The sequence below is a fragment of the Schistocerca nitens genome, chromosome 7 (genome assembly GCF_023898315.1).
Source record: "Schistocerca nitens isolate TAMUIC-IGC-003100 chromosome 7, iqSchNite1.1, whole genome shotgun sequence".
NCBI lineage: Eukaryota > Metazoa > Arthropoda > Insecta > Orthoptera > Acrididae > Schistocerca > Schistocerca nitens.
The window spans coordinates 48,998,556-49,011,571 of NC_064620.1; positions in this window are offsets into that span (position 1 = coordinate 48,998,556).

Genomic DNA, 13,016 nt, shown 5'->3' on the forward strand with positions numbered 1-13,016 from the left:
TCCATCTGAGCTCTTGACATTCAAACAAGTGGTTCTCTTTTCTCCAAAGGTCTCTTTAATTTTCCTGTAGGCAGTATCTATCTTACCCCTAGTGAGATGAGCCTCTATATCCTTACATTTGTCCTCTAGCCATCCCTGCTTAGCCATTTTACACTTCCCGTCAATCTTATTTTTGAGTAGTTGGTATTCTTTTTTGCCTGCTTCATGTACTGCAAGAAATGTTAAGAATAAAATATATATTAACCAATTTTATTGTTTCTGTTATTAATCCAACAAGGAAGGTTTGAAGGATAATGAAGGGTATTATTGATATTGGATGTCTTAATTTAAAAAATTTAATATTTATTACATTTGATAGTGATAAAATTATTATTTTATCATTTCAGGGATTAGTTTATTTAAAATATCTGTTTTGGGGACCGACGATGGAAGCTTTTTCACCTCTAAAGTTTTAAAAGTGGGGCCTATACCGACCTCTATATATTTAAACGACAGTATAATAAAGGACGAGAAATACTACGATTGGGAGATTAAGGCAGACGTTAACACAGCGAAGGCTACAGGTTAGTCTGTTGGGCTGGGGGAGCGACGGACTGGCTAGGTTCGTCAGCGCGGCCTGTGCACCACGATCCAGACAGGGTGGCTGGCCTCTGAACCGTCCATGCCATGCCAGGTTCCACGGGCTGGGCGAGCAGAAGCCAGCACTGCACTTGACTCCAGCGGAGACCACAGGTGGGTGTCTCTCATGCTGCAACGGTGGAGTGGAGTGACTCCCAAAGCCATCTGTCTTCCAGAAGCTAACTCCAAGTAGCAGTACTTGTAATTTACTTCAAGTTGTTCTCCTGGCAGTCCTATTGTAACGCATCTCACTCACTCTGTGGCAACAACATTTAACTTTTGCATTACAAGCACAACCGAAAACAGTCTATCGAGTATCATAAAAATAATTAACTACTGGCATGGTTATGTAGCCTAGAAGATGAACTGTAGAACATGCGTCTGAAAGTAAATGTCGTCTTGCTTGTAGGAGTCGTCTGTGCCATACACATGTAGGCCCTTTTTTCTATAATTCATAACGCCTCTTATGATTTATTTGCCACACAACTGATACCATTTCCCTTAGTACAAAGAGAGATCTTTTAACTATTCGTTAAAACACGATCTGAAAACGGCGATGGCTGTGCCACTGTGGTTACCATCGGCTTCGTGTTCGAGGACTTATCTGTGACTAAATATTCTCACGTAGTACAAAGACGATACCAGCAGTGTTGCTAGGTGTGCGAAATATTCGTGGAACCTGGCAAGAACAGGTAACGGGTACACAGCATCACCTACCGGAGGCTGTGAGCTTACTTAAACACATGGTGAAAGAAAACCTGTTATGTCGACGCAAGATTTATTAGAAATTCACTATGCTACAAGTTTACCACTTACACGACAAGTAAGTCCACAAGTTAGTTTAAGTTAGATTAAGTAGTGTGTAGGCTTAGGGACCGATGACCTCAGCAGTTTGGTCCCATGAGACCTTACCACAAATTTCCAAATTTCCTGTTTGTGTTGTGTGATTCTGAATGCATGCCATCCGATTTTCGTTGTCAGTCACCATGTGTTTTTGGTTCAAATGGCTCTGAGCACTATGGGACTTAACACCTCAGGTCATCAGTCCCCTAGAACTTAGAACTACTTAAACCTAACTAACCTAAGGACATCACACACATCCATGCCCGAGGCAGGATTCGAACCTGCGACCATAGCGGTCGCGCGGTTCCAGACTGTAGCACCTAGAACCGCTCGGCCACCAGGCCGGCTCATGTGTTTTTGTTCATTCATCTGTTTCATAATAGCGCCGAACATTCTGGCAATACTAGTGATGTGCCACTGCTCTGCACCCTCCAGGTCGTTAGACATGACGTCAGACACCAAAATGGGTTCGGAACTAGATTTAGGCATATTATTGGTGGACGGTGTATTTTCTAAATTTACGTCACCAGATTAGTCAATAATATGTCGCTCGTTAGTATTCGAGTCAACCGTAACGTCACTTTCATTGCTTAATGGCATGTCAGAGTCGTATTGCGTCTGTGTTTGTCGTCTCTGGGTCTCCATATTTACTAATTGTTTTGTGGTCAATAACATGCCACACGTAATGTGTGACACAATAAAAATTTAACCTCGTATGTGTAATCAGAATAAATGTAGAAATTTATCACGCTGTATGACAGTGTCTGAACATGAAAATAATTGTCGTTAGTAATGGGAGAATTTTGAACACTAATGGCTGCACGCCATATTACGTCGCTCAGAACAAAAGTCGGTCATACTGTGAACTGATAAAACTGTATTGTTGAACTGTATGAATAATGAAAATAATTTTGGAAACCGCGATGTAGCTTAAAATCACTGCTGCAGAACATTGTGATAGATCTACCAAGCTATCTACGATAATACAAAGCGCTTGGGCTAGGTTGCTGATGTAAGGATGCTGTGCCTTACCTTGTATCCGCGAATGCAGCGTAATTTCGGGTGACGACATACAATCCGCTTTACTTCAATGTATTCCTGGATCGTATCCAGTTTGTGGTACCCAATAAACATCTAACAAAAGGAAGGCAGTATAGTACATATAACAATGCGTCCAGATACGGAGTCGAGTCACTAATTTACATTTCTTTGTAATTTTTATTTTATTTTTTGCTCATTCATTTCTGGATCGAGACAATTCCACAAATTACGGGAATAAATATTGAATATTATACAAACAGTCCGTGTTTCAACAGGGCTTTTTTGTTAAAGGTCGGTTCATGTATTTTTTAATCATGTTCCTTCTCTCTTCGTTTAAGATCGGACTTCGTAATAAGAGAGCACCCGAAGACGACGGTGCCGCACGGAGTGGCCACTCGGTTTAGGGCACCATGTCACGGATTGCGCGGCCCCTCCCGCCGGAGGTTCGAGTCCTCCCTCCGGCATGGGTTTGTGTTGTTCTTAGCATCAGTTAATTTAAATTAGTTTAAGTAGTGTAAGTGTAGGGACCCATGACCTCGGCAATTTGGTCCCTTAGGAATTCCCACACATTTGGACATTTGAAGACGACGGTGGATCGTGGTGAACGACTTTTTGCTTAGATGTATGGAACCTTTCGTTACGCCAAGTCACCGAAAAATCTTTCATTGGCTAAGGATACAAAATAAACCATACATAGGTTAGTAATAACAGTATATTCTGAAATAAAAACAGAATTTAAATTACGACAATTACTTTATGCAATGACGAGTGACGTTTGGTTGCAACTCGTGAATGTGTTAATAAATAATATACACTCCTGGAAATGGGAAAAAGAACACATTGACACCGGTGTGTCAGACCCACCATACTTGCTCCGGACACTGCGAGAGGGCTGTACAAGCAATGATCACACGCACGGCACAGCGGACACACCAGGAACCGCGGTGTTGGCCGTCGAATGGCGCTAGCTGCGCAGCATTTGTGCACCGCCGCCGTCAGTGTCAGCCAGTTTGCCGTGGCATACGGAGCTCTATCGCAGTCTTTAACACTGGTAGCATGCCGCGACAGCGTGGACGTGAACCGTATGTACAGTTGACGGACTTTGAGCGAGGGCGTATAGTGGGCATGCGGGAGGCCGGGTGGACGTACCGCCGAATTGCTCAACACGTGGGGCGTGAGGTCTCCACAGTACATCGATGTTGTCGCCAGTGGTCGGCGGAAGGTGCACGTGCCCGTCGACCTGGGACCGGACCGCAGCGATGCACGGATGCACGCCAAGACCGTAGGATCCTACGCAGTGCCGTAGGGGACCGCACCGCCACTTCCCAGCAAATTACGGACACTGTTGCTCCTGCGGTATTGGCGAGGACCATTCGCAACCGTCTCCATGAAGCTGGGCTACGGTCCCGCACACCGTTAGGCCGTCTTCCGCTCACGCCCCAACATCGTGCAGCCCGCCTCCAGTGGTGTCGCGACAGGCGTGAATGGAGGGACGAATGGAGACGTGTCGTCTTCAGCGATGAGAGTCGCTTCTGCCTTGGTGCCAATGATGGTCGTATGCGTGTTTGGCGCCGTGCAGGTGACCGCCACAATCAGGACTGCATACGACCGAGGCACACAGGGCCAACACCCGGCATCATGGTGTGGGGAGCGATCTCCTACACTGGCCGTACACCACTGGTGATCGTCGAGGGGACACTGAATAGTGCACGGTACATCCAAACCGTCATCGAACCCATCGTTCTACCATTCCTAGACCGGCAAGGGAACTTGCTGTTCCAACAGGACAATGCACGTCCGCATGTATCCCGTTCCACCCAACGTGCTCTAGAAGGTGTAAGTCAACTACCCTGGCCAGCAAGATCTCCGGATCTGTCCCCCATTGAGCATGTTTGGGACTGGATGAAGCGTCGTCTCACGCGGTCTGCACGTCCAGCACGAACGCTGGTCCAACTGAGGCGCCAGGTGGAAATGGCATGGCAAGCCGTTCCACAGGACTACATCCAGCATCTCTACGATCGTCTCCATGGGAGAATAGCAGCCTGCATTGCTGCGAAAGGTGGATGGATATACACTGTACTAGTGCCGACATTGTGCATGCTCTGTTGCCTGTGTCTATGTGCCTGTGGTTCTGTCAGTGTGATCATGTGATGTATCTGACCCCAGGAATGTGTCAATAAAGTTTCCCCTTCCTGGGACAATGAATTCACGGTGTTCTTATTTCAATTTCCAGGAGTGTAGAATTAATGGCGGTGTGCCAAAATATGTCCGATCTGGAAAAGACCTGGAAAACAAAAGGTGCCTCTTCTTCTTGCAATCATCTGAAGATCAAAAATCTTCAAATGTTTCCAGCGGCTGCATACAATGTTTATACAACCGTGGACTGCATCTATGGCTCAAATTATTTCTTTATTTCATTACTTTTTCATCTGCTAATAAGAGCTCAGCATGTAAATGTGTCTTTAAAACTGAACTCAAACCCATTCACAAAAATCTAGGTTGCTGTTTCGGTCACAATCCAAAAGAAAAGTAAAATGACGTACTCTCCACAACCATGATTCAGAAATATAAGCTCGTCCCAAGCGAGTCCAACCGACTATAATTGCAATGTGTTCCTTAAGCCAAAAGCATGTGGTGATCTCATGAGTAACAGTCGATACTTGGTTGGATGTCGACAGCAGGCCAATCGAAAGCAGGAGACACAACGAAACAACCTCTAACCACCGACCAACAAACAATAAGCTGACTGCCGAAATTTATCTGTCATTAATCGAACTCTTGCGGCAAAGCATCCGACTGAAGACACACAAAGAGCACAGCATGAGACTATCACTTTTCCGGCCAGTCCAAAAAACTTAGCAACGTTTTTCTCTCATTCTAGGTTGCGTTCGTTCAGCGATGCTGTTTACATGCTTTGGTATTAATGCGTGTATAGTGTGTCTCTTTGGGAGTAACATTTCGTTAAAGTGTTAATGAAACGTAGCTAAAGCAGGCCTGTTTCACCTTCACCACGAGCGGAACTTGCACGCGCAGTTTCTGGAAATGAACACTACAAGGAGTGCACTCCCCTCGACCATTCCCTTATACTTCCAGGCAAAAATTACGGACACGAAGGAGAATGGAGACCTTTCCGTAACCACGATTTCCATTTGAAAGGAGGAGTTTGTTTTAACTTTCGTTCTTTGTGCATTAAACATTATGGCGCTCGACTCCACTGTCTACTAATTTTGTCTTCACGGCTTGCCAGGATCCTGCCGTCCAGTGTCTAGAATGAATCCTCACACATTAAGCTTCACAATCCCATCTCACGTTATACGATGCACCTCCAAATGCTTACTTTCATAACGTAATTCGCGACGGCTACAGCATTTACCAGCTGGATAACAGCTTGCATAACGATGCCATTTGCAATTCATAATTAAGGGCTTGGCAGAGGCTTTACAGAATCGCATTCAAGCTATTTATCTACCGTTGCACACTCGAACTGCGTGCGGGAAGCACCAACACCTAAATATTTCTACACAACCTCAGATTTTCCTTACTTTATTATGAGGATCATTTCTCCCTATGTACGGTAGCAACAGTACAATATTTTTTAGTTCAGAGGAGAAAGTTAGCGATTGAAATCTCGCAAAAATATCTCGCTGCAATGCAAAACGCGTTTGTTTTAAGGATTTCCATCCCAACTCGCTTATCATATGCGTTACACCCTCTCCCCTATTTGGCGATAATACAAATGTAGCTACCCATTTTTGACTTTTTTGAGGTTTTCCGTGAATTCTGTCTGATGTGGATCCCACACTCTACAGCAGTATTGCAGAAGAGGGCGCAAAAGCGTAGTATAAGCAGTCCCTTTCGTAGACCTGTTGCATTTTATAAGTGTTCTGCCACTATATCGCAGTCTTTGTTTCACTTTTGCCACAACTTTATGTATGTGATCGCACAGTTTAAAGTTATTAGTAACTACAGGCCCTAAGTATTTCGTTGAATTTATAGGCGTTATATTTTGTATGACTGTTACTGCGAGCGAAATTTAGTACCCATGTGGATGACTTCACACTTTACATCATTTAGAGGCAACTGACATTTTTCGCACTTGTCTAAAACAGTTTCTCCATCTCTTTTGCCCCTCTGATGACTTTACTAGAGGGTAAATGGCAGCATCATCTGCAAACAATCTGAGAGAGCTGCTCAGATTGTCTCCTAATTCGTTTGTGTACACTCCTGGAAATTGAAATAAGAACACCGTGAATTCATTGTCCCAGGAAGGGGAAACTTTATTGACACATTCCTGGGGTCAGATACATCACATAATCACACTGACAGAACCACAGGCACATAGACACAGGCAACAGAGCATGCACAATGTCGGCACTAGTACAGTGTATATCCACCTTTCGCAGCAATGCAGGCTGCTATTCTCCCATGGAGACGATCGTAGAGATGCTGGATATAGTCCTGTGGAACGGCTTGCCATGCCATTTCCACCTGGCGCCTCAGTTGGACCAGCGTTCGTGCTGGACGTGCAGACCGCGTGAGACGATGCTTCATCCAGTCCCAAACATGCTCAATGGGGGACAGATCCGGAGATCTTGCTGGCCAGGGTAGTTGACTTACACCTTCTAGAGCACGTTGGGTGGCACGGGATACATGCGGACGTGCATTGTCCTGTTGGAACAGCAAGTTCCCTTGCCGGTCTAGGAATGGTAGAACGATGGGTTCGATGACGGTTTGGATGTACCGTGCACTATTCAGTGTCCCCTCGACGATCACCAGTGGTGTACGGCCAGTGTAGGAGATCGCTCCCCACACCATGATGCCGGGTGTTGGCCCTGTGTGCCTCGGTCGTATGCAGTCCTGATTGTGGCGGTCACCTGCACGGCGCCAAACACGCATACGACCATCATTGGCACCAAGGCAGAAGCGACTCTCATCGCTGAAGACGACACGTCTCCATTCGTCCCTCCATTCACGCCTGTCGCGACACCACTGGAGGCGGGCTGCACGATGTTGGGGCGTGAGCGGAAGACGGCCTAACGGTGTGCGGGACCGTAGCCCAGCTTCATGGAGACGGTTGCGAATGGTCCTCGCCGATACCGCAGGAGCAACAGTGTCCGTAATTTGCTGGGAAGTGGCGGTGCGGTCCCCTACGGCACTGCGTAGGATCCTACGGTCTTGGCGTGCATCCGTGCGTCGCTGCGGTCCGGTCCCAGGTCGACGGGCACGTGCACCTTCCGCCGACCACTGGCGACAACATCGATGTACTGTGGAGACCTCACGCCCCACGTGTTGAGCAATTCGGCGGTACGTCCACCCGGCCTCCCGCATGCCCACTATACGCCCTCGCTCAAAGTCCGTCAACTGCACATACGGTTCACGTCCACGCTGTCGCGGCATGCTACCAGTGTTAAAGACTGCGATGGAGCTCCGTATGCCACGGCAAACTGGCTGACACTGACGGCGGCGGTGCACAAATGCTGCGCAGCTAGCGCCATTCGACGGCCAACACCGCGGTTCCTGGTGTGTCCGCTGTGCCGTGCGTGTGATCATTGCTTGTACAGCCCTCTCGCAGTGTCCGGAGCAAGTATGGTGGGTCGGACACACCGGTGTCAATGTGTTCTTTTTTCCATTTCCAGGAGTGTATATCAGGAACTGCAGAGGGCTTGTAACACTTCCTTTGGGAACGCCGGATATCTCTTCTGTTTCACTCTGTTACCGTCCTTTCTGACAAGAAATCACGAATTCAGTCGTACAATTGAGACGATCGTCCATAGGCAAGCATTTTCATAAGAAGACGCTTGTGAGGGACGTTGTCAGAAGCATTGACTTAAAATCTAAAAATATGGAATCGGCATCCTCTGTCATTAGTACTCATAACTTCGTGAAAAAAAAAAGAGTTGCGTTTCACAAGAACGTCGTTTACTGAATCCGTGTGCCTAATAAATCGGTTTCTTCGAGGTAATCACAGTGTTCGAACACAGGATACGTTCCAGAATCCTACTGCAAATCTAAGTTAGCGATATAACTCTGTAATTCAGCGGACTACTCTTTTTTGCTTTTTGGATGCTGGTGTGATTTGCGTAACTTTCGGCTCTTTAGGTACGAATCTTTCGTCGAGCGAGAGGTTGTATATGATTGATAAGTGCGGAGCTATTGCATCAGCATACTCTGAAAGGAACCTAATTGGTATACAGCTGGACCGGAGGTCTATGCTTTATTGAGTTTCACGTTGCAAGTTGCTTCGCTTAGCGACGATATCTATTTCTATGTCGCTCATGTTGGCAAATGTTCTAGATTCGAAATCTGGAATGTTTACTTCGTCTTCTTTGGTGGACGAATTTCGGAAAACCGTATTTAGTAAATCTGTTTTAGTGGCTCTCTCACCCTTGACATTGCCATTTTTATCGCGCAGTAGAGGCATTGGTTGTGTCTTTCCGCTGGCGTGCTTTACATACGACCAGAATATCTTTCGAGTTTCTGCTACATTTTGAGACAGAGTTCCGTTGTGGAAACTGTGAATAGCACTAGCGTTGAAGTTGGCGCTAAATTTCAAGCTTCTCTAAAATTTCCGCCAATCGTGGGTGTTTTGAATCCTTTGAAATTAGGAACACTTTTTTCGTTGCTTCTGCAATAGTACTCTGACCTGTTTTGTGTACTATGGGGTATCAGTACCATCTCCTATTAGTTTATTTGGTATATGTCTCTTAAATGCCGTCGACACTATTTCTTCGAATTTAAACCACATCTGATCTACGCTTACATAGTGATATAGGAAGGATCTCGTGATAAAGTAGTTTGGGAAGCGTGATGCGGAACTTGGGTTGACGTTATGGCCACCAATTTTGCCTGCTAAGAACCGGATGGAATATTTCTAAGCGCTATCTGACCCCAGCTCTGCACTCACAAGAGACCAAGCCAATAATTTATGGTAGCTGAGTGACCAGTCCGTATACATATGATGCCATTTAAGTCCAAAAAACTACCCAGAACTTGCCGAATCCCTGCCAAGCAGCCGGCCGGGGTGGCCGAGCGGTTCTACGCACTTCAGTCCGGAACCGCGGGACTACCACGTTCGCACGTTCGAATCCGGCCTCGGGCATGGATGTGTGTGATGTCCTTACGTTAGTTAGGTTTAAGTAGCTCCCAGTTATAGGGGACTGATGACCTCAGATGTTAAGTCCCTTAATGCTCAGAGCCAACCTGCCAAGCTGAATCGCTGCAGCATTGCGTTCCAAACGTCGACGAACACGTTATTAAGCAGGTGGTCAAAGTGTTTCAGCTCATCAGTTTAACTGAACTGAAAACACATCACAACATGAACAGAAATTAATATTACGATTTGTACAGCAAACTACGTTTTTCAAATGGTTCAAATGGCTCTGAGCACTATGGGTCTTAACGTCTATGGTCATCAATCCCCTAGAACTTAGAACTACTTAAACCTAACTTACCTAAGGACATCACACAACACCCAGTCAAACTACGTTTTATTTCAAGTAATGAGATCTGGGCCCGAAAACCAACGGCATAAGAGTAAGTGTGTGTGTGTATGTGTGTGTGTGTGTGTGTGTGTGTGTGTGTGTGTGTTGGTGAGAGAGGGAGTCGTTTGTTCAGCAACACCCTCAAAGCATTTCTTTGGGCTTCCAGTCTCTTAGCATTACTTTGGACTTTCCTGGCGTGAACTGTAAGCACGATGTTTAAAAAATACTTTATCAACCGTTGTGAGGGGACCACTTGTACCTGGAGCCAAATTTTGTAATGTAGTTCATGAAAAATGACCTGAAACGGTTGTCATATGTAAAAGAGATTGTATCTTTGACACCACTGAACCAAAGATGTTGCGTGAGTGGCAGAATCCATCGTAAGTTGGAGCGCGCGGACCGCCGTAGCAGTTGCCATTGCACTCTGTTAAAGGTAATATGTAAGACTGAAGGCTAGTGGCTAGCCGTGAGAATATAGTTGTTAGTCTATGGACGCAGCGTAATACAGTTTTTATAAGATGAAGCGATGAATGAGACTGTTCGTGCTCACACCGAGCCAGCAAATGTTAGGTTGTAGCTATTTCTACAAAGGTATAAACTGTGTATTATTAATTTGTGAGGCTATGACATTATCAAGAACTGAAGTTATACTCATCGTTAACACATATTGCCCACTGCCCATGGCAATTAGAGACGAGTAACGAAATGATACTGTAACTGAAAGGGAAAGCAACTGGAACAAAGTTGTAAGTGAATGAAATTTTGTATATTTAGTTTTAAGTATGCAACTATGCGACATATGGATTTCGATCAATTTTGCAGTACTGACCTTGAATGTAGGAACCAGGTATTTCCCATCAGATTTAATGTATAGGTTGATTAGGTATACCCGTTTCGTAACATTTTGTGTTTTGGTAATCCTGATACATAGACGTTATATTTTTGAATCTAATTTGTCAAACGATGTCATACTTCTTCTCATGTAACAGTCCGAGTGTTTTTAATTACGACGGTAAGTGACAACTGTGGTGATTTTGACGTTAATGTAAAATGTTTCATACCAGATTTTGTGAAGGAGAAACTTTGTTTTGAATTCAGTTTTGAAACTGAAGCATTCGATCTTAGCATATCCTCCTATTAGTACCTTATCTTCTTCCATGTCGTATTTATTTATATCCAGTCAATTTTTTTTCTAAGAGAAATTAGTTTTCACTCAGACTCAGAAAATTATTAATGTGACAGAATCAGAGAACTATTAATATTTGTAACAGTTTCACTGTGTGCAGCATTACACGGCGCTAAGCCAATCCACTGTTTTCAATGAACATTTGCAAGATTATTCATTTATCAGCTAATCTAGTAATATTACTTGTATGAAGCTATATCACGGCCGGCATTGCACTTCGCCGTGCATAGACTGAATATTTTCTATGCCTACTGTAGGGAGAACAGAATACCAAAATTACGTCTGTTGCGACTCTACAGTTAAGGAAAATTTATTTCATTGTTTATTTGCACGCGGAATTTTATCGGTTTATTGTATTGGGCCTTAGAACTCGGCGCACACGACACTGGGTAAATTCCATTATGTGCATTACGTATTGATTTTCCAGATTAAGTTGTTTAATTTTTTTGGATTACAGTGAAACTGATTAAGCACACCCCACCCTACAGCGTGTCACATTATCCATTATGCTAACGAGGAGAGGTCGCTAGCAGTGCGATCGACTTTTTGAAACTATCTATACACTGACGTAGGTTAAGATCCCAGGTACCACACACTGCAGCCATTCACCCTCTTGGGCACTTGTTTTAGAGTATTTGACGAAAACAAAATTTGGAATTTTATATGACAATCAACAGTGTCAAAAAAAGTAAATTTATCCAGTCAGAGCCAATCAGGGTGAACGGCTGCAGTGTTTGTCTGATACCTCCGATCTTAAACTACATCAACGTGTAGATAATTTGAAAAAAATTATCGCACCGCTGGAGATCTCTCCTTGTAAGCTATGATCGAGCCGTTATTCGGCTGTTATGAAAGACATTAACTGTGTGATTCACGTACATAGTTTGCCAGGGATATAACTGCGTATATTTTCATTGTTCACTAAAGAGAGTAAACTGAACAACATTGTTTCAGCGTTTACTTCATCTACAAACTAATAAATATATCTATTACGAGTAATTCGTTTTTAGCTTGGTTAGAGCTGTAACGCCGGAAATGCATATCCTCCTAGTTCCATTTATTGTACTATATTTTTTTTCCTTGGTTTTGTTACCTCGAGATATGACGTTTCTGTCTCTTTATATATCGTAATTGTTTTACTGTCTGTATATATATATTTATGCATTTATGTTGGTTTGTTTTGTGAATATTATTTGTATTTATACGCTGGGTCTGGCCTAGGGAAAACTATGCTATCGAACGAATACATCGATAGGTCGTGTGGAGAACCAAAGTGTTTAGGATCTTTGGTAGTGTTAACTCTGTAGCATGGAGCGCGGGCAGAGCATGGGAGAGTCTGGCGGGAGTAGCGAGTGGAGCAGGTGTGTTGTGTGAAGCTCCCGCGAGTTGACGCGCTTTCGGGGTTTGGCAGCATGTAATTGCGCTCGACTTGCGATGATAGTTTCTGACATGGTGTCGCGGACGGGAAGCATTAGCTGGCACACATCAAGAGCCCGTTTCGTCTGGTGACCGTGTCGAGAAGAAGGCGCGCCAACATCCAGCTTCTGCAACAGCGACGGCCGACAATCAGTGACTGTCGCCACATCCTCGATCGACGGCTTCAAACCTTCAATCAACCAACAAGGAAGACTGGAAGCACGTAAAGTTTTAGAACTGTATGGCAGACCTCAGCTTTTCAAACTTTTAAAATTGTTGCATCACAAAATTACAGCTACTTAGCATGAACAGCTACTTAGCATTGTCTGAATTGCATTACCAAGCAGGGTCCCTTCCTTTTCCGAAATGAACCCGAGTGTCGTTGAAATTCAAACGCCAGCATAATTCCATTTCACTGCTTTAATTTCAAA